Source organism: Diabrotica virgifera, chromosome 9 (genome assembly GCF_917563875.1).
Source record: "Diabrotica virgifera virgifera chromosome 9, PGI_DIABVI_V3a".
NCBI lineage: Eukaryota > Metazoa > Arthropoda > Insecta > Coleoptera > Chrysomelidae > Diabrotica > Diabrotica virgifera.
The window spans coordinates 54,520,904-54,548,268 of record NC_065451.1 but is presented as its reverse complement, the minus strand read 5'-3'; positions in this window follow the sequence as shown (position 1 = coordinate 54,548,268).

Here is a 27,365-nt window from a genome sequence, read left to right as displayed (position 1 = left end):
AGTTCACTGAAGCTTGCTGAAGCTAACTTTCCGCTCATCGGGAGTGGGGAGTAAATCTATGGGAGTGGGTGTTCAAGGTTAACTACTTTCTTAAGATTAAGGAAAGTTAGACAGGGTTGGAACAGGTAAAAGTTATCAATGGCAATATTTTTTAATGTCTTTGCGGGAGCCGCAGTTTAACGAGCCTCGCGTTCCTGAGGTTGGACCACACTGACGTAACGTATGTAGTTTTTAATTAAATTATTTCTTTGGCTTTCTATGACACCAGGGGGTCGCCAGAATATGTCAACCTGTAAAGGGGTCGCAAAATCAAAAAGGTTGAAAAACACTGGATTATACTATAGAGCCAAAATACAGGGTGTAACAAAAATACAGGTAATAAATTAAATCACATATTCTGGGAACAAAAATAGTTCGAATGAACCTAACTTACCTTAGTACAGTGGAACCCCGATAAGTCGGATTAATCGGGACCGCGGCCGATCCGGGTTATCGAAAATCCGGGTTAGCCGGAGAATATGGTAAAAATTAATAAAATACGGTACTCTTACAGATAAACTTAATTAATTATAATTGCCAAAAAAATGAAATACTCATGTCCAGTACATCTAAATTACGTACAGTTGTATACGTTATTGTTTATTTCTTGCCAAAAAAACTCAGTCAAAGTGAAAACATTTTTATTTTATCTGATGAAAATCGATCCGGGTTAGCCGGACTTCCGGGTTATCGGAGGCCGACTTATCGGGGTTCCACTGTACTAATATGCACATAAAAAAAGTTACAGCCCTTTGAAGTTACAAAATGAAAATCGATTTTTTCAAATATATCGAAAACTATTAGAGATTTTTAAACGAAAATGGACACGTGGCAATCTTATGGCAGGAACATCTTAAAGAAAAATTATAGTGAAATTTGTGCACCCCATAAAAATTTAATGGGGGTTTTGTTCCCTTAAACCCCCCAAACTTTTGTGTATATTCCAATTAAATTATTATTGTGGTACCATTAGTTAAATTCAATATTTTTAAAACTTTTTTGGCTCTTAGTATTTTTTCGATCAGGCAGTTTTTTTTGACTATATTTTTTTCTTAAGATACTACTGCCATAAAAATGCCAAACGTCCATTTTCAATAAAATACCTCAAATAGTTTTCGATTGATTGGAAAAAATCGATTTTTATTTTGTAACTTCAAAGGGCTGTAACTTTTTTTATGTGCACATTTGTACTGAGGTAAGTTAGGTTCAATCGAACTATTTTTGGTCCCAGAATATGTGATTAAATTTATGACCTGTATTTTTGTTACACCCTGTATTGTGTCTAGAGGTAAATGAAGTGTATAACATTTTTAAAGTTACTTAATTATTTACAAGATTTAATAATTAATGAGTAACGCTTTTGGAAATCTCATTGTTAGCGTTAGCTTATAATTATATTCGCATTTTCATTAATAGTTTTACCAGACAATTTAGTAACACACAATAATTTTTTTTTAATATTTTTCCTATTTAAAATATATTTCCTTAATGTACTGTGGAAGACAATCATCATTTTTTGTGTAAACTTGTCCTAACCAACTGGTATAAGTAGCTAATATGGATTGTCAGACAGATTTATTTTCGTTAAATATATTGTATAGATACGGCGGCATTTATGGCCCTTTTCCATTTAAAAATACTATTTCTAAAATGGTTTACTTCATGCTATGGATTCCACTGTTGACATCGATATTGTGTTTACAAGTCTGGGATCATACAAGATTGCCACTTTATATGAATATGGATTATAAAAAACTTATTTTTCAAGTTATTTACTTTGCAATGTATGTAATGTCCGATATATGTTATATTTATAATAAAATAAGGTATAGAAGAATGTGGACAAAGTTTATGTGCAATATGAACGAGATTAATAGATTTAGAATAGAAAAGAATATAATGAAACACCGCATTCAAACTTTTTTTTTCTGCCTGCCCGTCGTGATAAATCTAGTAACAAGTCTTCGACTTAATAATGGGATTTCAATAAAACATTTTCTTCAAGATATCTACAATGTTACTGCAAATATACAATATATGTATATATTCCTAGTTGTTCGGGAAATCTGCTATATTTTTGCCAACAGATTTACTTACTTACTAAAATCCTTTAAAGATATATTTTTTACCAACACTTGCTACCAAAATATATATCTAGAAGAGATCAAGCTAACTAAATTATGTTTGGTAATGCTCCATAAGGAGGTTGTACGATTTAATAAACTTACAGAGAGATTTTTATTCTTAATGGTATTACTATTGGCCGTGTTTATTTTAAATCAGTTTTCTTTAATCTTTGTGTCTGCAAAAAATCACAACATCCGACAATTTATTAATAACGCTATTAATATCGCATTGGGACTAGTAAGTATGTTTTTAATCGGTTAAAATTAGTTTTTTGGTAGGTTAAAAGACAGAACTGAAATTAAAGTGTTCCAGGTTGGATTAAGTAAGTTTCAGTAATGTTTAAATCCTTCCAATTTCTGCCGCTAATATACAGGGTGTCCCGAAAAGATTGGTCATACGTTTTACCACAGATTCTGGAGTCAAAAATAGGTTGATTGAACCTCACTTATAGGTCTGGATCCCGCGTATGAAAAAAAAGTTGATTAATAGCAAGCTAAAAATTTGTTAATAGCTTAAGGGTGTCTAGTCGGATAAACTTTGATATATGAGAACACTGGAACAGGGGCAGTTTTAATTGTGGAACAGGTAAAAAATCTGGAACGGTCAGAACACGAAAATGGCACATTTGTTTTGTCCGACAGAACAGACATAAACTCTCCGAACAGAGATTAAACTCTCATGCAAAAATCAGACTGCTATTTATCACCTGTCATAATTCCTGTCATTTGACATATTCTACATGTTCCACTCATTAAAACGCCAATTTGGTGATAAATAGCAGTCTGATTTTTGCACGAGAGTTTAATCTCTGTTCGGAGAGTTTAAGTCTGTTCTGTCGGACAAAATACATGTGCCGTTTTCGTGGTCTGACCGTTCCAAATTTTTAGCCTGTTCCACAGTTAAAACTTCCCCTGTTCCAGTGTTCCCATATATTAATGTTTGTCCGACTAGACACCCTTAAGCTAATAACAAATTTTCAGCTTGCTATTTATCAACTTTTTTTTCGTACGCGGGATCCAGACCTATTACCTATATACAATAGTGCACACTAAAAAAGGTACAGCCATTTGAAGTTACAAAATGAAAATCGTTTTTTATTTCATATATCGAAAACCTTTAGAGATTTTTTATTGAAAATGGACATGCGGCATTCTTAAGGTAGCAAGATCTTAAAAAAAGTTAAAATGAAATTTGTTCACCCATAAAAATTTTATGAGGTTTTGTTCCCTTAAACCCCTCAAACTTTTGTGTACGTTCCAATTAAATTATTATTGTGGCACCAAACACAATGTTTTTAAACCTTTTTTGCCTCTTAGTACTTTTTCGATAAGCCAGTGTTTATCGAGATATTTTGAATATCTGTCGAATCCACCACATATTTGTATAAATATGGTTAAGTGCGATTATAGAGACCTGTTAAAAGATATATTACAGGTACATTTTTAGGTATATTTTGAAAAAGAAGCCACATCTCGATAAAAGTGACTTATCAAAAAAGACTCAGAGGCAAAAAAGTTTAAAAACACTGTTTAACTAATGGTACCACGATAATAGTTTAATTGGAACTTACACAAACATTTGGGGGGTTTAAAGGAACAAAACCCCATAAAATTTGTTTGTAAATATATTAAAAAAGAAGCAGCATATCGATAAAAACTGGCTTATCAAAAAAATACTAAGAGGCAAAAAAGTTTTAAAAACGTTGTGTTTAACTAATGGTACCACAATAATGAATTAATTGGAACGTACACAAAAGTTTGGAGGGGTTTAAGGGAACAAACCCCCCATAAGTTTTTTATGGGGTGGACAAAATCTCACTATAATTTTGTTTTAAGATATTCCTGCCATAAGAATGATACATGTCCATTTTCAATAAATCATAATAGTTTTCGATATATTGAAAAAATCGATTTTCATTTTGTAACTTCAAATGGCTGTAACTTTTTTTATGATAACATTTGTACTAAGGTAAGTCAGGTTCAATAGAACTATTTTTAATTCCAGAATGTGTGGTATAATTTATGACCAATCTTTTCGAGACACCCTGTATAAACTCTAACAAAAAAATCTATAAGTTCAATAAAATTTAAAATATAAAATCTATCCAAAGTAAAATAAACGACAGAGACGACAGATTGGTAGAATTCTGTCAGCAACATTATAACGATCGGATGGACCTCTAGGAATAATTAAAACGATCGAAAATATCTACCAGAACAACAATAAAAGTAAAAGTAGATGAAGAACTAACTGACCCAATTGAAGCTGGCAAGGAGATAAGACAGGGAGATTCCCTGAGTCCTCTGTTGTTCAACCTGATCATGGACGAAATAATAAAAAAAAAATAAAAACTAAAAAAGGATACCAAATGGAAGAAAAACAATTTAAAATAATCTGCTATGCAGACGACGCAATACTAATCTCTTAAAGTGAAGATGATTTAATAAATATATATAATTTAATATAACCGCTAGAAAATTTAACATGTTAATTTCCCCCAAAAAAAGACTAAAAGCATGGTTACAACAGCAGATCAAATAAGGTGTAAATTAGAGCTGGAGGGTCAAATAATAGAACAAGTCATGGAGTTTAAATATCTAGGCATCACACTATGCAGCTACGGAAAGCTCGAAACAGAAGTGGGAGATCAGGTGAATAAAGCAAACAGAGCCGCAGGTTGCCTGAATGAAACAATATGGAGAAATAAAAACATCGGAAAAGAAGTGACAGGCAGAATTTACAAAACAGTCATTAGACCAATAATGACATACGCGGCAGAAACACGACCTGATACAGAAAGGACAAAAGGATTCTAGAAACAGCAGAGATGAAAACATTGCGAAAAATCGATGGTAAGACGCTGTGGGATAGAGCTAGAAGTGCAGATATACGAAGGATATGCAAGGTGGACAACATTAATAACTGGGTGAAAAGCAGAAGAGTAGAATGGAACGACCACATAAGCCGAATGACAACAAATAGAGTAGTAAGGACGACGAGAGACGGTTCCCCAATAGGAAGACGATCAGTGGGAAGACCACGAAAAAGATGGAATGACAACTTACTGGAGGCACATTTAAAAACAGACAGAGTAGTGTCTATATAAAAATAAGAAGAAGGATGGATCGTTATCAGAGAGGTCATGAAGGCCGAGCCAGAAGGATCAGATCAGGACGATATCATCCTGAGATGTAGCAAGGAATGACCGAAGATGGAAAGGTCCAATCGCTTACATTTGCGATACCACGTTGCTCATAGCCGGAAGACATGTGGGTGTGGTTCTTAGGGTTGGGCTTATGTTAGCATAGATGTAAATGAATAAATAATAATATGAAGCTATTGCTAATGAAACAATAATAGACAAAAGATGGGTAGATGATAATTAACTGATAATTTGACACTTGGACTTGAAGAAAACGAGAATACTGAATATATATAACAATAAAAATGGGCGCCATCAATTTTTAACCAATTAAATTTGCAAAAGAACAATTAACAAAAGAGACATAACACAGCAGCAGACAAATTAGCAACGCTGCTACAACAAGCATAACGAGACAAGACTATTAGTCTTGAGCTGCAACAGATACTTAAATAATATAAATAAAATAAAGAAATTTTTAAAATTATTTCAAATAAAATAGTTTTTCTTTAAAGCTCTCTAATATATAACATACTACATACAAAATACCTACAGGGAGAAATAACTATAAATCGTTGACCAAGAAATTTTCAAATATTTTACTTAATATTTGGTCAACACAACAAAATAACGGTAATAAACGACACAGAATAGATGATTACAACTTCTGTAGGTTACCATGTATGTTATCATGTGTTAATAAATTACATACATTCTTCTTCTTGCGTCAATTAATTTAATTAAAAAAATTTTTTTGGTCACCCTGTATAAATAATGATATTAATGTTTATTATATTAATAAACTCATATGATATTAATGAGCTCGGCGGGTGTAATTTCCTCACCAAAATAATCTTTTGCCTGCGTTTGGAAAGGTATGTCATAATCCCACAGGTATTTTCCTCACCAAAATCGAAGTGGTTATTTCAGGTAGATTTTACTAAAATGCATGCAAGGGAATTATTTATCTACCTACTAAAAAATTACAGTACAATTACAGTAGGTACCTATAATAATTAATTAATTAATTATAGTATTTTATTTTTAGTCACAATTGAAATTTTGACAAAATGACATGTTTAATAGAAAGTAATCGCGATAAACCTTTACTGGTATTTGGAAATCTTATTTTTTATAAAGTGAAAGTTTTAAAAAGTGAAGTGTTCTGGAGGTGTAATAAAACAACTTGTAGTGCGAAATTGTTTACTATTGGTGCAAATTTTACAATATCTAGAAGTAGCCTACAACATAATCATAAACAAGATCGTCAGAAGACAGATCGGGAAATTGTTTCTAACTCTTGTAAACGTAAAGCCGAAGAGAATATTACTGAAAAACCAGCAAGAATTATAAGCCAAAAGCTTGCAGCTAATTTGCCTGAAACAATTCTACGACTGATGTCAGTTACACAAGAAAAAAAATTATCGACGAAAAATAATGCCTGGTCGACTTCCTTCCAATATTGATAATGTTCAAGAATTTGTGAAGAGGTGTGCTTAAAAAACAACCAAGGGGGAAAAACTGTGTCAAAAGTAAGATAATTGTGAAACAAAAAATATAAGACTTTTAGCCACATTGAGTTTTATATAGGTAGTGCATTCATAAAGATGTCGGTAAAGTCAGCAGCACCACTTCATAAGACCAAATTCAGACTAAGACTATATTTTATTGCTAATTTATTGCTAATTTATTACGCAAAGGAAAAATTTATTGCTGTAGCCGTTTCCGAGAAACAATGGGTGCTGCTAGCTTTACGGTAAAGCTAGCAGCACCCACCCTATATCTCGGCAATGAAAAGGAGTACGGGGATCATTTTAACGGCATATTTTATTGCTATTTAATTGCTCTTGATTGGTATATTAACCAATCCTGAAAAGCTACCCCATCATCCCCTAGCGTAAAACTCACCCCCAAAAAGATGATGAAAATCGAAAATTCAACCCCAAGGAATTAATTGCTAATTTATTGCTAATTTATTACGGAAAGAAAAAATTTATTGCTGTAGCCGTTTCCGAGAAACAGTGGGTGCTGCTAGCTTTACGGTAAAGCTAGCAGCACCCACTCTATATCTCGGCAATGAAAAGGAGTACGGGGATCATTTTAACGGCATATTTTATTGCTATTTAATTGCTCTTGATTGGTATATTAACCAAACCCAAAAAACTACCCCATCATCCCCTAGCGTAAAACTCACCACCAAAAAGATGATGAAAATCGAAAATTCAACCCCAAGGAATTAATTGCTAATTTATTGCTAATTTATTACGGAAAGAAAAAATTTATTGCTGTAGCCGTTTCCGAGAAACAGTGGGTGCTGCTAGCTTTAAGGTAAAGCTAGCAGCACCCACTCTATATCTCGGCAATGAAAAGGAGTACGGGGATCATTTTAACGGCATATTTTATTGCTATTTAATTGCTCTTGATTGGTATATTAACCAATCCTAAAAAGCTACCCCATCATCCCCTAGCGTAAAACTCACCCCCAAAAAGATGATGAAAATCGAAAATTCAACCCCAAGGAATTAATTGCTAATTTATTGCTAATTTATTACGGAAAGAAAAAATTTATTGCTGTAGCCGTTTCCGAGAAACAGTGGGTGCTGCTAGCTTTACGGTAAAGCTAGCAGCACCCACTCTGTATCTCGGCAATGAAAAGGAGTACGGGGATCATTTTAACGGCATATTTTACTGCTATTTAATTGCTCTTGATTGGTATATTAACCAAACCCAAAAAACTACCCCATCATCCCCTAGCGTAAAACTCACCACCAAAAAGATGATGAAAATCGAAAATTCAACCCCAAGGAATTAATTGCTAATTTATTGCTAATTTATTACGGAAAGAAAAAATTTATTGCTGTAGCCGTTTCCGAGAAACAGTGGGTGCTGCTAGCTTTACGGTAAAGCTAGCAGCACCCACTCTATATCTCGGCAATGAAAAGGAGTACGGGGATCATTTTAACGGCATATTTTATTGCTATTTAATTGCTCTTGATTGGTATATTAACCAATCCTGAACAACTACCCCATCATCCCCTAGCGCGAAACTCACCCCCGAAAAAATGATGAAAATCGAAAATTCAACCCCAAGGAATTAATTACTAATTTATTGCTAATTTAATACGAAAAGAAAAAATTTATTGCTGTAGCCGTTTCCGAGAAACAGTGGGTGCTGCTAGCTTTACGGTAAAGCCAGCAGCACCCACCCTATATCTCGATAATGAAAAGGGGCACAGGGCCCATTTCAACGACATATTTTGTTGCTAATTAATTGCTCTTGATTGATATATTAACCAATCTCGAAAACTACCCCATCATCCCCTAGCGCGAAACTCACCCCCGAAAAAATTATGAAAATCGAAAATTCAACCCCAAGGAATTAATTACTAATTTATTGCTAATTTATTACGAAAAGAAAAAATTTATTGCTGTAGCCGTTTCTGTATAAACAAAAAATACAGTAGGAAAAATGAAAGAATACCCATGAACGAACATATAAAACACGCTGTATTTTCCTGTCACCGTGTCACATAAAAAATTGGCCAGCGCAAGTACATGTAATAATTATTATAACATGTACTTGCACTGGGCAATTTTCTTTGTGACCCGGTGACAGGAAAATACAGCGTGTTTTACATGTTCGTTCATGGGTATTCTTTCATTTTTCCGACTGTATATATAAGATATAATGTGGCGCTCCAAGTTTACGTAAAGCTGTATTGCCCATATAGAATCCAAACGATTAGAGAAAATCTGAATAAACCAGTGCTAGGTTTGTTCTGCATTTTTGCCAAAGCGTGTAATTTTTTCTGCATAAACAAAAAAGATATACAAGATATAATGTGGCGCTCCAAGTTTGCGTTAAGCTGTACTGCCCATATAGAATCCAAACGATTAGAGAAAATCTGAATAAACCACAAGTTAGTGCTAGGTTTGTTCTGCATTTTTGCCAAAGCGTGTAATATGTTCTGCATAAACAAAATAGGTTATACAAGATATAATGTTGCGCTACAATTTTGCCTAAAACTGTAGTGTCCCACAAACGTTTATGGAAACGATATGATTCGGGACTCGTATAGCACTGATCATTTGAAGAAAACTTGTTAGAAAAAATAGTCTATAATCAAGAATAAAACAAAAGATTTGCTTTTTGTCTTGTTTGACCCCACCGAAGTTTTAAGATCATCGTAAATTTCCCATTTATTGTTATTTCGTCGGCAGTGGGAAATATAATGTTCCAATTGTTATTTCGTTTTCAGGAGGAACAAACTCAACAATGCCTTTAATTTGGTATGTTTTGTTTTTTAAGGTACCTAACTAACTGTTGCTGGAATGTTGGTTAACTCGACTAATGTACAATTTTCAAGACAAAAACATGAATGGGAGCAAAAAAATTGCTTGAAAACGTAGTAACAATTAATGTCTCTTCCACAAACGGAACACGCAGATAATATGGTTACATTTAATGCATTTTACAAATTCTTGATTCCCTTCCTTGACAAATACTGTGTGCTATTGATAAACCGATTTTTTATTTATGCTGAAAAAAAATCATGTATTGCTGCTGTATTTGAAATTTCTCATTGTTTCAGTTTTCATTTTGTTATTATAACGCTTATGGAAAAATTTATCTGTATCCAGAAATTTAGTGTCTCATTATAAAAGTTATTTTAATAACAGCTGTAAAGCTGAATAATCCCTTGTAAATATAATACCTACTCTATTGTTGTATAGTTTTCAGAATTACCCAAGATGTCAGGACCGACTTCCAAGTCAACTGTAGGTACATAATATTATCATCAGATCAAATAATCTGTACTAGGGTTCCAGCTTTCATTAATATGAGTACCCAGATATACAATATTACTTACTCGTTCAATTGAGTCATTACCGATTGCTACGTTATAGTTATTATTATTTACGGCTGCCTGTTTACTAATAACCATAAACTTTGTTTTTCTTGCGTTGAGTTTGAGTCCATATATCGCGCAGAATGCCACCATTCGTTTCAATAACGCTTGAAGATGTTCAATTGATCCAGTCAGCAACAAAGTGTCATCTGCGTATCTGATATTGTTCATAAGCATACCATTAATGAGTATTCCCTCTTTTGCGTTTTCCATTTAAGATTGTTTCAGCGTAAAGATTAAACAACATTGGTGACAATATACAGCCTTGTCGAACTCCACGCTTGATTTTTACTTCTTCAGAGCACTGATTCGCAACCCTAACACATTCAACCTGGCCACCCAATACAAATTTGCGATTATTCTAATGTCCCTACCGTCCAGACCGGTAGTTTTGAGAATATGTAGCATTTTTTCATGGCGAACTTTATCAAAGGGTTTACACATACAAAATGTCAGAAATGTGGTGTGGCACTGTGTTTCAATAGAAATAATACTTAATTGTTTTTATAATTTTCATGTAAATTAACAATGTAGATTTTATATCCTTACTTGACCTTGTATGCACAATGTAGAATTTAGGCAACAAAATTGTTTTTGTCAAAAACAAGTGTTTAAAATTAAACTTAATTTTTTTTTATTATTTTTTCATCATTTCTAAGCTTCCGCTAAAGGCCTTTTTTTGATATGTAACATCAACAAAAAAAATCATGCATTTAAGGGTTAAACCAATTTTATATTCTCCAATTTCTGAATGTGCACTTAGGCGACCATATAAGATACTCGAAATATTTAATATTATATAAAAAATATAATATTAAAATTAAATAAATAATAAAGAAATAAAAAAAAATAAATGGTACAGTGGAACCCCGTTAAGTCGGCCTCCGATAACCCGGAAGTCCGGCTAACCGGGACCGATTTTCATCAGACAAACATTTCAACAATAAAAACGTAATATTGACTGAAATTTTTACCAAGGAATGAACAATACTGTATATAACTGTACGTAATTCACATGTACTGTGCATAATGTATTTCATGATTTTGCAATTATAATGGAGCTTATCTCTAAGGATACCGTATTTGATTAATTTTTACTATATTCTACGGCTAACACGGATTTTCGATAACCCGGATTGCCCGCATTCTCGATTAATCCGACTTATCGAGGTTCCACTGTAATCTTTATATACACAGCGTTTCAAAAGTATGGTAAAATATTTAAGGGGGCGTTTGTTTGGGTTTATTTTAAGAAGAAAACTTTATTTAAGATGCCCTAAACGTCTTAAATTCTGAGATATACGAACAATCTATAAATCCCTAGGGTGTTTCATTTAAAATAAGTAGGTTATTACAGCTTGAATTTGTTAATAGAACAATCTAAAATTCTAACCACCATGTACAAAGATAGGTATAGGAACCCTTAAAAAGATTAAAAGCTAAGTAAATTTTCCATACGATAAACTAATAAAATGTAGGGCGTTTAATTTAAAATAAATGCGTTATTACAGCTTCAATTTGTTAATAGAACAATATAATATTTTGACCACCCTGTACAAAATTTTGCTACCATAAATATCTATTTAAATACGCTGAGTAGTATATTATTAAGATCCAAGAAAAAATTTGTCACCGATTTTTAGATTCATAAATATTTACTTTTTTCTAAAACCTTTATATATTTTTTTTTTTATAAAAATCGAAATAAATCAAAACACCTTGTACTTAGGTATGAAGAACCCTTATAAAAGTACAGCTTATTTTTTAAGAAAAATTCAAATATGTTATCTGATATAGGGTGTTCCATAAGAAAAAATATAACTTTGATTATACTACTATTTTTTTGGAGCACCCTGCATAATTCACATTGGTCCTGTATATTTCTATGAAGAATTTTTTTAAATATCAAGTCGTTTCCCGTAATACAGAGACCGGGGCGAATGCAATAAACCACCCTGCATAATATTTTTCTATGAAATAAAATGAACACTCCTGTCACAAACTACGGTTTCGTCAATAATTGTTGGTTATTGTCGTATTTCTGATTATAAAATTATTGTAATATTCACTTTCTTCTCTTACATGGAATATAATATCTAATAATACCTATTACATTAATTTATTTTAATTTTTTTTTTATTTACAACAATCCGCTTCAACCTAAGAAGGTTATTAGCGGGATAGTAACAGTTAATTACACTTTGTTTAGTAAGTTGCAGTCTTTTAGAAACAGAAATAGTTTATTAGTGTTGTTATAGTCTAAAATGTCTTTAAGATTGTTAGCTAAATGGTATTTAATTCTATGGCTATTGAACTTTTCACACTTTTCCACTAGCACATGTTTCACTATAAGGCAGCGATTCTCAACCTGTGGGGCGCGCCCCCCTAGGGGGCGCGCTTTTAGTAATGGGGGGCGTGAGCACATAAAAAATACACCAACATCATTAACTAATTTACTAAAATCAAAGCAAAACAAAATTCTGACAAAATAAAAAATCAAATACACATGAACTTGAATAGGAGTTATAATCATAAAGAGCACTCAATACTAAAAAGTAAGATTTTACTGTTTTTTGTCAAAATTATTGAACGAGGGGGGGCGCGGTGAAAATAATTATGGAAGATTGGGTCGCAAAGGGTAAAAGGTTGAGGAACGCTGCTGTAAGGGGTGACCCGCACTCATCACAAATTGGAGGTTCTTCTTTTTTCAGCAAATATTCATGAGAAAATTGGGTATGTCCAAGTCGTAAACGGGAAATAATTGTTTGCTTTCGTCTAGATACCTCGGGTGGTTGCCATGGTCCAACGTTGTTTTTTATCTCCTGAAGCTTTGATGATGTGGATTTCCATTTACTGTTCCAATTTTCGAAAATATGTTTTATGAAGTAGCTTTTTAGATCCATACTTACAGATTGAAGCGACATTGGAATACTGTTATCATTTATGGCTTCTTTGGCATTTCGGTCTGCTGCTTCATTGCCTGCTACTCCAACATGTGATGGGACCCAGAGAAACTTGATTCTTAAATCTTCAGTATGCAATTTATGTAGTTCTTCCTTTATTAGTAAAGCTATTGGATGCTGCGTGTAAATTTTCCTTATTACGTGTAGTGATGACATAGAATCTGTGACGATTATTATCTTCTTCATCTTGTTCGCATTTGCATGTAGTATTGCTTGGTAGATCGCATAAAGTTCCCCAATTAATACAGTTGCAGTATCTGGAACTTTATGTTTGTGAGTCTCTGTGTTGTTAACAAATGCCACTCCGACTCCATTTTCAGTTTTAGACGCGTCTGTATAGTATACTGTGTAATCGGAATGAGAGTTAATTAGATCTCTGAAGTGTTGTAAGATGAGATTAGGGTTAGTGCTATTTTTTTGGAATTGTAATAGACTGCAATTGACTGTTGGAATTTTTACAGTCCAAGGTGGAGATGAAGATATTTCTTTGTATTGATGTAAGGGTGGAAATTCCTGCCAGTTAAGTAGCTCCATTGCATGGTGGATTCTGCGAGAATAAGGGAGATTGAACTTTGAAGAGTCATTGGTCATGGATGGATCTAAAATGTTATTTATTGAAATTCTTTTATGTACATTTATGTTAGAAGCGTAATTAAAGGTTAACAGCTGTCTACGAAGCATTAGAGTGGGTTCGCCTATTTCAGCTTGTATGCTATTTATCGGAGTTGTTCTGTATGCTCCAAGTATAATCCTTAGGGAGGTGTTATGTAGCGTATCCAAAGGTTTCAACGTTGTTTTGCTGGCAGATGCATATGCGACACATCCGTAGTCAATCTTAGAGCGAATTAAGGATCTATATAGCATGAGCAGTGTTTTACCTTCGGCACCCCAAGTCCTGTGAGCTAGATACTTTAACAAGTTAAGACCATGTCGACATGAAAGAACTAACTGCTGAATATGACTTTTCCAATTTAACTGTTGATCAAATATCATTCCTAGGAATTTTATTTCATTTGTATAGGAAAGATTTTGATTCTCAAGCGTGAGATTTGGTTTATCCTCGATACGTTTTTTTGAAAATATTATACATTTTGTTTTATTACAATAAAAACTAAAACCGGTGTTTAAGGACCAATTTACTAGTTTATTTAAGTGTTCCTGTAATATTGACGCCATATGATTTACGTTTTTTCCTTTGATGTAAATAATCAGATCGTCAGCATATAGTCGTGCCTGAACAGGTTTCGCCATGATTTTTACTATATCGTTTATTGCTATTAAAAACAGAGTAGGGCTGATGACTGATCCTTGTGGGATTCCGTTTTGTTGTTCTCTAAGATAGGATATAGCACCATTCGCTCGGACTTGAAATGTTCTTTGAGTTAAAAAATTGTTTATATAGGCTAAAATATTTCCTTGATATCCAAATTTGTTTAGAATGCTCAATATACGGTGTTTCCATACTGTATCAAATGCTTTAGTTATGTCAAAGTAAATCGCCATACATTTTTGGTTATTTTTAAAAGCTTCGTGAATAGCGTTTTCCAGATCGATAATGTTGTCGTTTGTAGATCTGCCTGGTCTAAAGCCAGATTGTTCGATAATCAGTTGATCATTGCGTTCCGGGTTCCACATTAATCTTCTGTTGACTATTTTTTCCATAAGTTTACATGAGGAACACGTTAATGATATAGGACGATATGATTATGGGTGTAATTTATCTTTATTTGCTTTAATAATAGGAATAACAATGGCATTTTTCCAGATTTTTGGAAATGATTTTTGTTCCCAAATAATATTGAAAATTTGGAGCAGAAACTCTTTTGCTTCCATGGGAAGTTTTTTAATGAATTGTATTGGTATGTCATCTGGACCTGGTGCAGTGTCTTTTATGCTATTAAGTGCATCTTCAAATTCCCCATAACTGAGAGGTATATTAATAACGTTAAATTCGTCGGAAATTGTAATAGGTACTGCCTCCTCCTCTTGTTTTTATGTTAGGAACTCGTTACTGTAACTTTGGTTGGATGAGAATTTTTGATAGGTATCAGCCAGTTCATTTACTATATCCTGTGGCTCAGTTAGTAGCGTTTTTTCTTTTTGCAGGCTCACAATTTGTTGGTAGGTATGCTGCCCTGTTATTTTTTTAACTTTTTTCCAAACTGATGATATATTTGTACTACTGTTTATGCTAGATATGTATGTCTGCCATGATTCTTGTTTGCTTTTTTTAATTATTCTTCTTGCTTCAGCTCTACGTTTTTTGTACTCTGTTAATAGATCAATATTTTTGTATTTTTTGTAGCGGTTCCAAATTGTTTTACTTAATTTAATTCACATTGTGAATTCCACAAGGGAACTGGTTTGCGTTTTTTTAAAAGTTGAGATTTACCTATGGTTATATTAGCCGCATCCAGTATAAGCTGATTGAAGCTCCTAAGTGTGTCATCAATGGAGTCTGAAATTTTAATCTGATCCATTCTGTTTGATACAATTCTCTCAAATTCAATCCAATTTGCCTTTTTTAATTTCCATTTTTGAGTTGGTGTTGTATTTGTGTTTAAATTTACTGTGTGCTTTATTAAGATTAGGAAGTGGTCGCTACTATATAAATCTTTTAATGCTGTCCAGTCTACTTGGGTGATCAATGAGGGTTCACATATGGAGAGATCAATGGCGGAAGAAGTTCCCGTAGCCATATTGAATCTTGTTGGCGAGCCGTCGTTAAGTAGGCATAAGTTCATAGTATTCAAAACGTTTTCTAACATATTTCCCCTCGTTGTTGTTTTATTTGATCCCCATGTAATATTATGGCAATTAAAATCTCCCGTGATTATTCGAGGGGAAGAAATTTGTTGGAGAAGATTAAGTAGTTCGGGTTTAGTCAGAGTCTTGTCTGGTGGAACATAAATGCTGCAAATATTTAACTTTAGAGGGGCAAGTATTGTTACAGCAACTGCTTCGATATTAGTTGTGAGGTTTATATTTTGAACAGGTATATTTGACTTTATATATAGAGCTACTCCTCCACTAGCGTAGTTCTGATTGGGTGGATTGGTGCAAAATCCTGTGTAACCTTTCAGGTTGTGTGTTGAGTTATTTTTGAAGTGAGTTTCTTGTAACGAAATAAAATCTGGTGCATATTCTGAGATAAGAAGCTGTAACATTGTTAAATGGGTGTAATACCCATTTAAATTCCATTGTAATATACTATTGAAAGTGATTTATTGTTTAGTTGAAGCACATGAATCACTATCCGGTTCAGATACTTCATGTTGTAATAGTCTTTCTAGCTTTTTGCGTAGTCGTGTGATTCGATTTTTTAATTTTGAGTCAGTAAAATGAGGATGAGTGTCTACAAGCATTTTAATAAGTAATGGTAAATCTGGTATATAATCCTTAACAATATTATAGACATCTTTAGCTCCGCATGTCTCATTTAGTAACTCCCGAAATTCATCGTAATTTAAGACATATGATTTTGAATGTTTATTGATAAATCTTTTAGCAGCTTCTTCGGTTTCTATTGTTTCCTTGGATATTGTGTGAATTTGATTTTGTAATTTCTGATCAACTTGTATCTGTTGTTTTTGGGGTGAGTCTTGAGTGGGTGGTATTATGTTTTTTTCGGGTTCAGAATTGTTGTCGGCTCTTATTTTTTGGATATAGGACTACTTTTATTACATGCTTCGTTAAATATATTAGATGCTGGTTCTTCTGTTGGAGATGGGGTTTCTGATAAATGTCTTTTGGTTGATGTTGATGTTTCTGTTGTTGAAAGGGATATATTTGACACCTCCATAGAATTTATTGGAAGAAGAGGACTTGATGAATTATTTGTTTGGTTATCTGTTGTGGGAATCTGCGAGGTGATACTGTGAGGTGGATTAAAAGTTGGAATAGTATTTGGCATATTAGAATTGATTAGGGAAGAGGTTTCTGATGAGCATTATGAGGCAAGATGGCCATTTTGTTTGCATTTGAAACAAAGCGATTGGTCGTTGGACAAAAATATTTTGTAGCTAACATTATCATGATTAACCATGACAAAATCAGGTATGGTTATATTATCTAGGGATTCTATGTATACTTGACGCCTAAAACTGAGTATGTGGCTATATTCAGGATTTGTAGCTCCAATTCTCAAACATGTTATTGGTGACATTAATTTCAAGCCTAGGTTCTGGAGAATATTAATTAACATTTCCTGCGGTATTGTTGGATGAGCATTAGATAAGAGAAGACGTTCCGATGGAGTGACTAATCTACGTGCTAGAAGTACTTCATTATTTATTTTTATGGATCCTGCTTTATTTAGAAAGTCATCAACTACAGCTTTAGTTGAAAGATAAACGCATACTCGGTTATTAGAGATTCTTGATGAATAAATAATATTTTTTGGTTGGACGAGTGGTCCTAGTTGCAAAAGATAATCTTGCAATTTTGCGCCATTAATTGAACTGAAGATGATGGCTTGTTCTTTCACTGGTAATTTTGGAGTAGTTTGTTGAGATGCAATAGTAGAGTACATTGGAGTTTTTGAGAAGTGGTAGGAGTTTCCATTGTTGATAAAGTATTATTCATCATTTAATTTTACTTGAACGATTTATTATAAACATATTCAAGTACGGCCCTGGTTTTAATTGTTGTTAATAAAAAACCAGTCCGGTGTAATGTTGATATGAAGATTTTATAGAGATAGATTTCCAAATGAATATATTATTTCAATCTAATTAATGTTCTTCTACTCACGTTTTTGGGTCTTCTTATAACACTAACTTTATTGAACAGGTATATCACTTTTGTTAATTTACTATTGTGAAAATACTGGTATAAAATTGCGAGTATATCGGAGCTGAAATTAAACACGCTTTGTGGTTCGGAATCAGGTCCGGTCTGTATTTTAATTTTCATTTCACTATTTTATTATTTCACTTGCAATTTATTTTTTCTACGAGCGTGCAAAAATGTCTACTTTCGCGCACGCATTTTAGTTTAGAAAGTTTTACTTTTCCGCACGCGTGTTACTTTTCCGCACGCGTTTTACTTTTCCGCACACGTTTTACTTTTCCGCACGCGTTTTACTTTTCCGCACGCGTTTTACTTTTCCGCACGCGTTTTACTTTTCCGCACGCGTGTTAATTTAGATATTTTAATATGGCCTTAAAGTAATTATAATACATGCAATAAACTAATATATAGATATTATTTACTAATTTATTTCAAATATATCTTATTGTGTTTATGTTTTAATGAAATTAACGCGAGAATTCGATGAAATAAAATAATTTTGACATAATATTCGAAAGTCAAATCAGTAGACAATAACAGTGGTTTTGAATCGTCGTCATGGAAACCCAGATCGTCGTCATGCTAACCAATTATGCTGAAACTTTGGTTTTGACAACCTTGTCAAAGAATTAATTTGTGTATATATTTTCATATTAATTAAATTAGTTGATTAAGATTTGGTCATTTTTTAAAGACTCGTAGAAAAAATATTGTTCCTAACGCTTGCAGAAAGTCTCTTTTCCGCACTCGACTGCTTGCCGAACTCCCGCTTCGCGTCGTTCGGCAAACTGCAGTCGCGTGCGGAAAAGTATGAATTTCTGCATTTGTTTGGACAAACCTAGCAGGTGCATTTGTTCAGAATGTGCAATTAATTCAATGGGTCTATTGAATAAAAAGAAGTATTTGCTTTTACTTACAAGTATTTAAGTATTTACTTAATACTAATTGAATAAAGTAATTTTTTTAATGCTTTATTCAATTACCGTTAAGTAAATACTTAAATACGAGGAAGTAAAAGAAAATGCTTCTTTTTATTCAATAGACCCAATTAATTGATTAAGATTTGGTCATTTTTTAAACGCTCGTAGAAAAAATATTGTTCCTAACTCTTGCGGAAAGTCTATTTTCCGCACTCGACTGATTGCCGAACTCCGCTTCGCGCAATCGCGTGCAGAAAAGTATTACTTTCCGCACTTCTTAGGAAAATACCTATAACATAACAAAAATTGTTAATTACTTTCAAAATTGGGATATATTTAATAAAGAATCCGCACAGAAAAATATAATAATTAATTAATTCTAATACTCTATCAGTTTCTGTATTTTTCCCTTATTTATCTAGATATTTATTTAAAATAAATATGTAATGTTAAGTTAATACCAAATGAAATATAAAATTTCTTAAGCCGGCCCATTTCAATACTTATATTTACGTGAAATCCCTTTATTGCTTCGACTTTATCAGCGGGTTACTCTTAAATTCTGCATAAGTCAATTCTTAGAATTATTGTGAATGAGCTTTATAACAAAGTTAGCCTATTCAATTTTTTTTTGGATTTTATATTATGGGGCAGTACATTTAGGTAGAATTGGAGCAACGCATAATATCTTGTGTAACTGTTTTTGCGCAAATTTCACGCTTTGACAGAAATGCAGAACAAACCCAGCACTAACTTATTATAATATGGTCTATTTAGGTTTATCCATTTCACGAATATACGACTGTTTTGGATTATCTTAACAACGAATATTTTACTGTGCAAAATATGAAGAACAAAACTAAATTGCAAATTACATTGTTGCTTATTGAAATAATTATTAGAGCAATTTACTTTCGTACTGCTTATGTTGCACAGTAAAATATTCGTTGTCTCGATAATCCAAAACAGTCGTATATTCGTGGAATGACGTATATTCAAAATGTCTTCAATGGTTTTAATTCTATAATATGGGACAGTACTGCTTTACGCAAAATTGTAGCGAAACATTATACATATGTATATCTTGTATAACTTTTTTGTTTATGCAGAACATATTACACGCTTTGGTAAAAATGCAGAACAAACCTAGCACTAACTTGTGGTTTATTCAGATTTTCTCTGATCGTTTTGATTTTATATGGGCAGTACAGTTTTACGTAAACTTGGAGCGCCACATTATATCTTGTATATCTTTTTTGTTTATGCAGAAAAAAATTACACTCTTTGGCAAAAATGCAGAACAAACCTAGCACTAACTTGTGGTTTATTCAGATTTTCTCTAATCGTTTGGATTCTATATGGGCAATACAGCTTTACGTAAACTTGGAGCGCCACATTATATCTTGTATATCTTTTTTGTTTATGCAGAACAAATTACACGCTTTGGCAAAAATGCAGAACAAACCTAGCACTAACTTGTGGTTTATTCAGATTTTCTCTAATCGTTTGGATTCTATATGGGCAATACAGCTTTACGTAAACTGGGAGCGCCACATTATATCTTGTATATCTTTTTTGTTTATACAGAACAAATTACACGCTTTGACAAAAATGCAGAACAAACCTAGCACTAACTTGTGGTTTATTCAGATTTTCTCTAATCGTTTGGGTTCTATATGGGCAATACAACTTTACGTAAACTTGGAGCGCCACATTGTATATTGAATAACTCTTTTATTTTTTTAGAACAAACTTCAAAATTACAGAACAAACTAGAACAAACCTAGCACTAACTACTACAGTTATGAAAAGATATATTGGGAACTGGGGCAATACAGGTTTACAGACATATCGCTATGCTATCTTCGTATATATTATATTCTCAATGGTTTTTACTAAATCCACTGATATTCCCTTTTCATATAATAAATGTGTCGCGTTCCGAATTCTCACTCTATCAAGCGCTTTCTCCAAATCTATCAGCCACATAATATATGCTGATTTATTATATTCCAGCGACTTTTCTTTTATTTGTCATTACAAAAACTGCATCCGTGCATTATGATCTTCCTGTCCGAAATCCTTGCTGCTCCTCTTGCAGAGTTATTCGTTCGTTTATCTTTGTCGCTATAATTCTTGTTGTCAATTTGAGTGTTGTATTTAAAAGATTTATTGCTCGATAGTTATTGGGGTCCTTCTTATCTCCTTTCTTGAAGAACCTCAGCATGATCGCTCTTCTCCATTCATCTGGTATTCTGTTCGTGGCGATTATTTTATGAATAAGAAGTTGCAGTTGTTGTACACCACCATATTATAAGAGTTCATTTGGTATTTGATTTTATTTGGTGTTTCTGGTAAAGATTTTTCGTTTTCTTTTTTTAAAATTTGTGTCAGGAAGGCCACCCACGTATCCTCTTTTATGTGTTCTATTTCAACTAGTTCTTTCATTTCGCTTCTTTGTTATCTTATGAAGCGCCTTGTTTCTGTTGTCCATAGAAATCCATCTCTAGTCCTTTTGTGAATCTTTCCCAGTATAATCTGTTATTGTTTTTCTTACCAATTGATGAGTTTCAGTTCTTACTCTTTTATAGTTTTCATATGATTCATTCGTTTTTTCTGACCTATATTTTAGGAAAGCTTTCTTTTTTTGGTGACAGTTTTATTTAACCTCTAGTGTAAACCATGGTGTTTTCGTTGACCACTTTTGGTTTTTCTTTATTATTTTCGTTCCAGGGGCTTCTCCGGTAGCGTCCAGAATATTTACAGAATTGACAGGACGGAATTTTGACAAAATTATTAAAAATAATTATATAGCAATAAAATTGGTCGCCAAGATGGACCCTGTACCCATTTTTCTTGCCGAGATATAGCTTTAAGCTAGCAGCACCCACTGTTTCTCGGAAATGGCTACAGCAATAAATTTTTTCTTTTTGTAATAAATTAGTAATTAATTCCTTGGGGTCGAATTTTCGATTTTCATAATTTTTTCGGGGGTGAGTTTCCCGCTAGGGGATGATGGGGTAGTTTTTAGAGATTGGTTAATATATCAATCAAGAGCAATTAATTAGCAATAAAATATGCCTTTAAAATGGCCCCTGTATTCCTTTTCATTGTCGAGATATAGGGTGGGTGCTGCTAGCTTTACCGTAAACACTGTTTCTCGGAAACGGCTACAGCAATAAATTTTTTCTTTTCGTATTAAATTAGCAATAAATTAGTAATTAATTCCTTGGGGTTGAATTTTCGATTTTCATAATTTTTTCGGGGGTGAGTTTCGCGCTAGGGGATGATGGGGTAGATGTTCAGGATTGGTTAATATACCAATCAAGAGCAATTAAATAGCAATAAAATATGCCGTTAAAATTATCCCTGTAATCCTTTTCAGTGCCGAGATATAGAGTGGGTGCTGCTAGCTTTACCGTAAACCCACTGTTTCTCGGAAACGGCTACAGCAATAAATTTTTTCTTTCCGTAATAAATTAGCAATAAATTAGCAATTAATTCCTTGGGGTTGAATTTTCGAATTTCATCATCTTTTTGGGGGTGAGTTTTACGCTAGGGGATGATGGGGTAGTTTTTTGGGTTTGGTTAATATACCAATCAAGAGCAATTAAATAGCAATAAAATATGCCGTTAAAATGATTCCCGTACTCCTTTTCATTGCCGAGATATAGAGTGGGTGCTGCTAGCTTTACCGTAAAGCTAGCAGCACCCACTGTCTCTCGGAAACGGCTACAGCAATAAATTTTTTCTTTCCGTAATAAATTAGCAATAAATTAGCAATTAATTCCTTGGGGTTGCATTTTCGATTTTCATCATCTTTTTGGGGGTGAGTTTTACGCTAGGGGATGATGGGGTAGTTTTTTGGGTTTGGTTAATATACCAATCAAGAGCAATTAAATAGCAATAAAATATGCCGTTAAAATGATCCCCGTACTCCTTTTCATTGCCGAGATATAGGGTGGGTGCTGCTAGCTTTACCGTAAAGCTAGCAGCACCCACTGTTTCTCGGAAACGGCTACAGCAATAAATTTTTTCTTTCCGTAATAAATTAGCAATAAATTAGCAATTAATTCCATGGTGTTGAATTTTCGATTTTCATCATCTTTTTGGGGGTGAGTTTTACGCTAGGGGATGATGGGATAGCTTTTCAGGATTGGTTAATATACCAATCAAGAGCAATTAAATAGCAATAAAATATGCCGTTAAAATGATCCCCGTACTCCTTTTCATTGCCGAGATATAGGGTGGGTGCTGCTAGCTTTACCGTAAAGCTAGCAGCACCCATTGTTTCTCGGAAACGGCTACAGCAATAAATTTTTCCTTTGCGTAATAAATTAGCAATAAATTAGCAATAAAATATAGTCTTATTCTGAATTTGGTCTTATGAAGTGGTGCTGCTGACTTTACCGACATTTCATAAAGTGTGGAAACGGTCTATTATCTCATAACTAAATTATTTTCAGAGTTAAAGCTCTGACAGGTCGATTTTTATTTTTAAATTATGATTTATTGACGTATATATCATAATAGTGTCATCATCGATTTGGGCGTGATGACGCCATCGATGATTTTTTTAAATGGGAATAGGGTTCGTGTGGTAGCTCATTTCAAAGGTTATTTAAAATCTCAATTTAGTAGGTAATATCAACACTAACATCATTATTTATACAGAGTGTCCAAAAAAATATTTTTTGAAATAAATTAATTGCAGCAAAAAAACTATGTATGTAATTTATTTAACTCAAAATACATTTTACTGCTATCAGAAAAGAGAAAAAAAATGTTTGTTTTACAAATAAACATTGCTTTCCGCTTAAATTAAATGTTCAAACTGCTAAGAGGCAGGTGGGTGGCTGTTTGACATTTAATTTAAGCGAAAAGCAATGTTTATTTACGAAATAAACATTTTTTTATATTCTCTGGCACAAGTAAAATATATTTTAAGTTAAATAAATTACATACATTCTTCTTTTTGCGTCAATTAATTTAATTCAAAATTGATTTATTGGCCACCCTGTATAAGTAATGATTTTATTGTTTATATTACTGAATAGAGAATTAAATCATCTTTCAAATGGGTTACCACACGATATTTATTCTCATTTAAAAAAATCATCGATGACGTAATCACGCCCAAATCGATGACGTCACTATTATGGGATATACGTCAAAAAATCAAAATTTAATGATAAAATCGACCTGTCAGAGCTTTAACTCTGAAAATAATTAAGTCATGAGATAATAGACCGTTTCCACACTTTATGAATGCACTGTATATTATATGGATAGCACATTTTCTTACTGTACCAGATATTATTTGCATTTATTCACTATTCACGAGCTAATTAATGGGCATTATATTTCTTTATTATACTGTTTACTGCCAAACAAAAAAAAACTTACAACAATCTTTTTTATTTGTTAAACTCAGAAGTTCTTAAAGCTCTCAAAATTGAGTTTAATCCTACTAAAATTTTTGTAGATTTTGAAAGAGCTATACATAATGCAATCATTCAAATATGTCCGAACACTGAAATATATTGTGTAGATTTCACCTACACCAAGCTTGTAGTATGTGGTATAGAAAAATTCAGTCTCTTGATTTAACATCAGAATGATTCTGAAGTAGGCAAGTAGCTCAAACATACTTTTGGCCTTACATATTATAAAACCAGAAGACGTATCAGATTGTCTTGTGTTTGATTTAATGTCATGCAAACCAGAAAATGGAATTTTAGATAGATATGTATGTTGATTATTTAGTTGAAACTTATACAGACGAAAATGCCATATTCTCCCCATATTTGTGGACAGAGGCAAGTTCTTCTGTTATTCGTACTACGAATGCTTGCGAATCTTTTCATTCACATTTCAATTCCTCGTTTTAAAATTTGCATATTGCAAAACCTATCAAAGATAAACAACTAAAACTGAAATTGAAAAATGTAGAAAATTTAATAATACTATATCAATCTAATAAAGTGACTAGAATGGATTTTGTAAAGTGTGTCCCTTGCTATAGTAAATATTAAATAATAATTTATACGTTTTGCATAATATTATCTATATTATAAACTAATATTATAATGTAAGGAAATTAATGTCTTGTATTCGGATTTCGGACGTTTTCATAATAAACATTCTTAAATTACTTATCTACATCTATATTTTTATTTTATTATACATATACCTCAGTGAGTTGGTGAGGAAAACACCTACCGGATTAATACGAATCCTTAAATTTGGTGAGGAAAATATCTGTCGGATTATATGGTTTTACTGGTCGGTGAGGAACTTACCTCCGCCCAATGAGCTACCACACGATCCCTATTCCTATTTAAAAAAATAATCGATTACGTCATCACGCTCGGATGGATGACGTCACTAGTTTGAAATATATGCTAAAAATTTACGAGAAAATGAATTTATTCCATAATTTAGCCCCTCTCTGTATATCAGGAGACCGGCGACAATCTAACAAATAGTTTAGCAATAATTAAAATGTTAATTAAAAAATTTCGGTCGAAATAATAACCAGAAAGATTATGATACACCAGAATAATTATGATTTTCGTATAAAAAAGAACTATAGCTACACACACACCCAAACTTATATGAAATCACCATGTACAGTAGAACCCCGATAAGTCGGCCCCCGATAACCCGGAAGTCCGGCTAACCCGGACCGATTTTTATCAGACAAACATTTCAACAATAAAAATGTACAGTCGGAAAAATGAAAGAATACCCATGAACGAATATATAAAACACGCTGTATTTTCCTCTCACCTTGTCACAAATAAAATTGCCCAGCTCAAGTACATGTAATAATAATTATTATATGTATAATACTTGCGCTTGCCAATTTTTTGTGTGACAGGGTGACAGGAAAATACAGCGTGTTTTATATGTTTGTTCGTGGGTATTCTTTCATGTAAAATAATATTTGAGAGAATGAGAGATAATGGGTATTAGTGTAATTTGAACCATATTTTACGTCAGTAAAAATGACTCATGGCACACAACGTTCGTTGTTTGGGTTATCGGAATCAACAGGCACCTGTAGTATTGTACCCTTTATTTATTTTAAACTGTCAGCATTGTTTGAAAAGACTATTAAAAAATTCTTTTTGAAACAATGATCTTAGTTCTCCACTGTTATTAAATAACATAATAAAATCGTTGCGATTGATAACCGTATTGTGTGTAGTACAGTCGTATTATTCGCTTCCCTTCTGTAATCGTTCGTAAATCTATTCAGATTTTGTGTTTTTTTTGTCTACGTAATGGCAGCGAAACGTAAAAATGTTGTAGTGACAATGGAAAAGAAACTAGAAGCCTTAGGTAGAATTGATAAAGGCGAATCTTTAAAAACAGTTGCAGCATCATATGGTGTCGGTACATCTACAGTATCGGATTGGAAGAAAAATAGAACTAAAATCGAAGAATTCTGTTTCAAAATGATAACAAAAGACAGTTTGGACAATCGGTGCAAAACTAATAAAGCTAAAAATGAGACTCTCGACGACGCTTTGTATGTGTGGTTTTGTGCGGAACGCGAACGTAGATTACCAGTGTCTGGACCAATTATTCAAGAAACTGCACCCAAGCTGTATAAAATGTTGCCTGATTGTGAACCAAATTTTACTGCGAGTCAAGGTTGGCTGGATAGATGGAAAAAACGTTATGGAATACGCCAACTATCTATCATTGGAGAAAGTCTATCTGGGGACAACAACGCTGCTCATGACTATAAAAGCAAGTTTTTGGATTTTGTGAGAGAAGAAAATTTAACGGCAGATCAAATATATAACGCCGATGAGACTGGCCTGTTTTACAGAATGTTGCCAAGCAAAACTTTGGCCTCAAAAACTGAAGAAGCCGCAAAAGGATACAAAAAAAGCAAAGACCGATTGACAATAATGGCCTGCAGCAATGCTTCGGGGAAGCATAAATTTCCCCTAGTCTTAATAGGAAAAACAAAAAATCCGCGAGCACTGAAAAATGTAAATCGGGATTCTTTACCAGTTGTTTACCAGTCTCAAAAGAATGCATGGATGGACAGCACCACTTTTAAAAACTGGTTTTTTGATTGTTTTGTGCTAGGTGTAAACAAAATATTTAAAAGACTGTGGGTTGCCAAATAAAGCTGTCCTAATAATTGATAATGCGCCTTCACATCCTTCAGCAGATGTGCTGGTCAGTGGGGACATTACCGTCAAGTTTTTGCCGCCTAATGTAACAGCGCTATTACAGCCCATGGACCAGGGGGTTCTAGAGAAAATTAAGAAGGTTTACAGAAGACAGATGTTAAGCACAATCATAGAAGATGAAGGACAACACGGTGTAGTTGAAGTTCTCAAAACGTTCAATGTCAAAACTGTAATTTATATGATTGCAGAATCTTCGGAACAAGTGACTACAATCAGCTTGATAAAATCTTGGAAAAAACTGTGGAAGGGTGTATGCG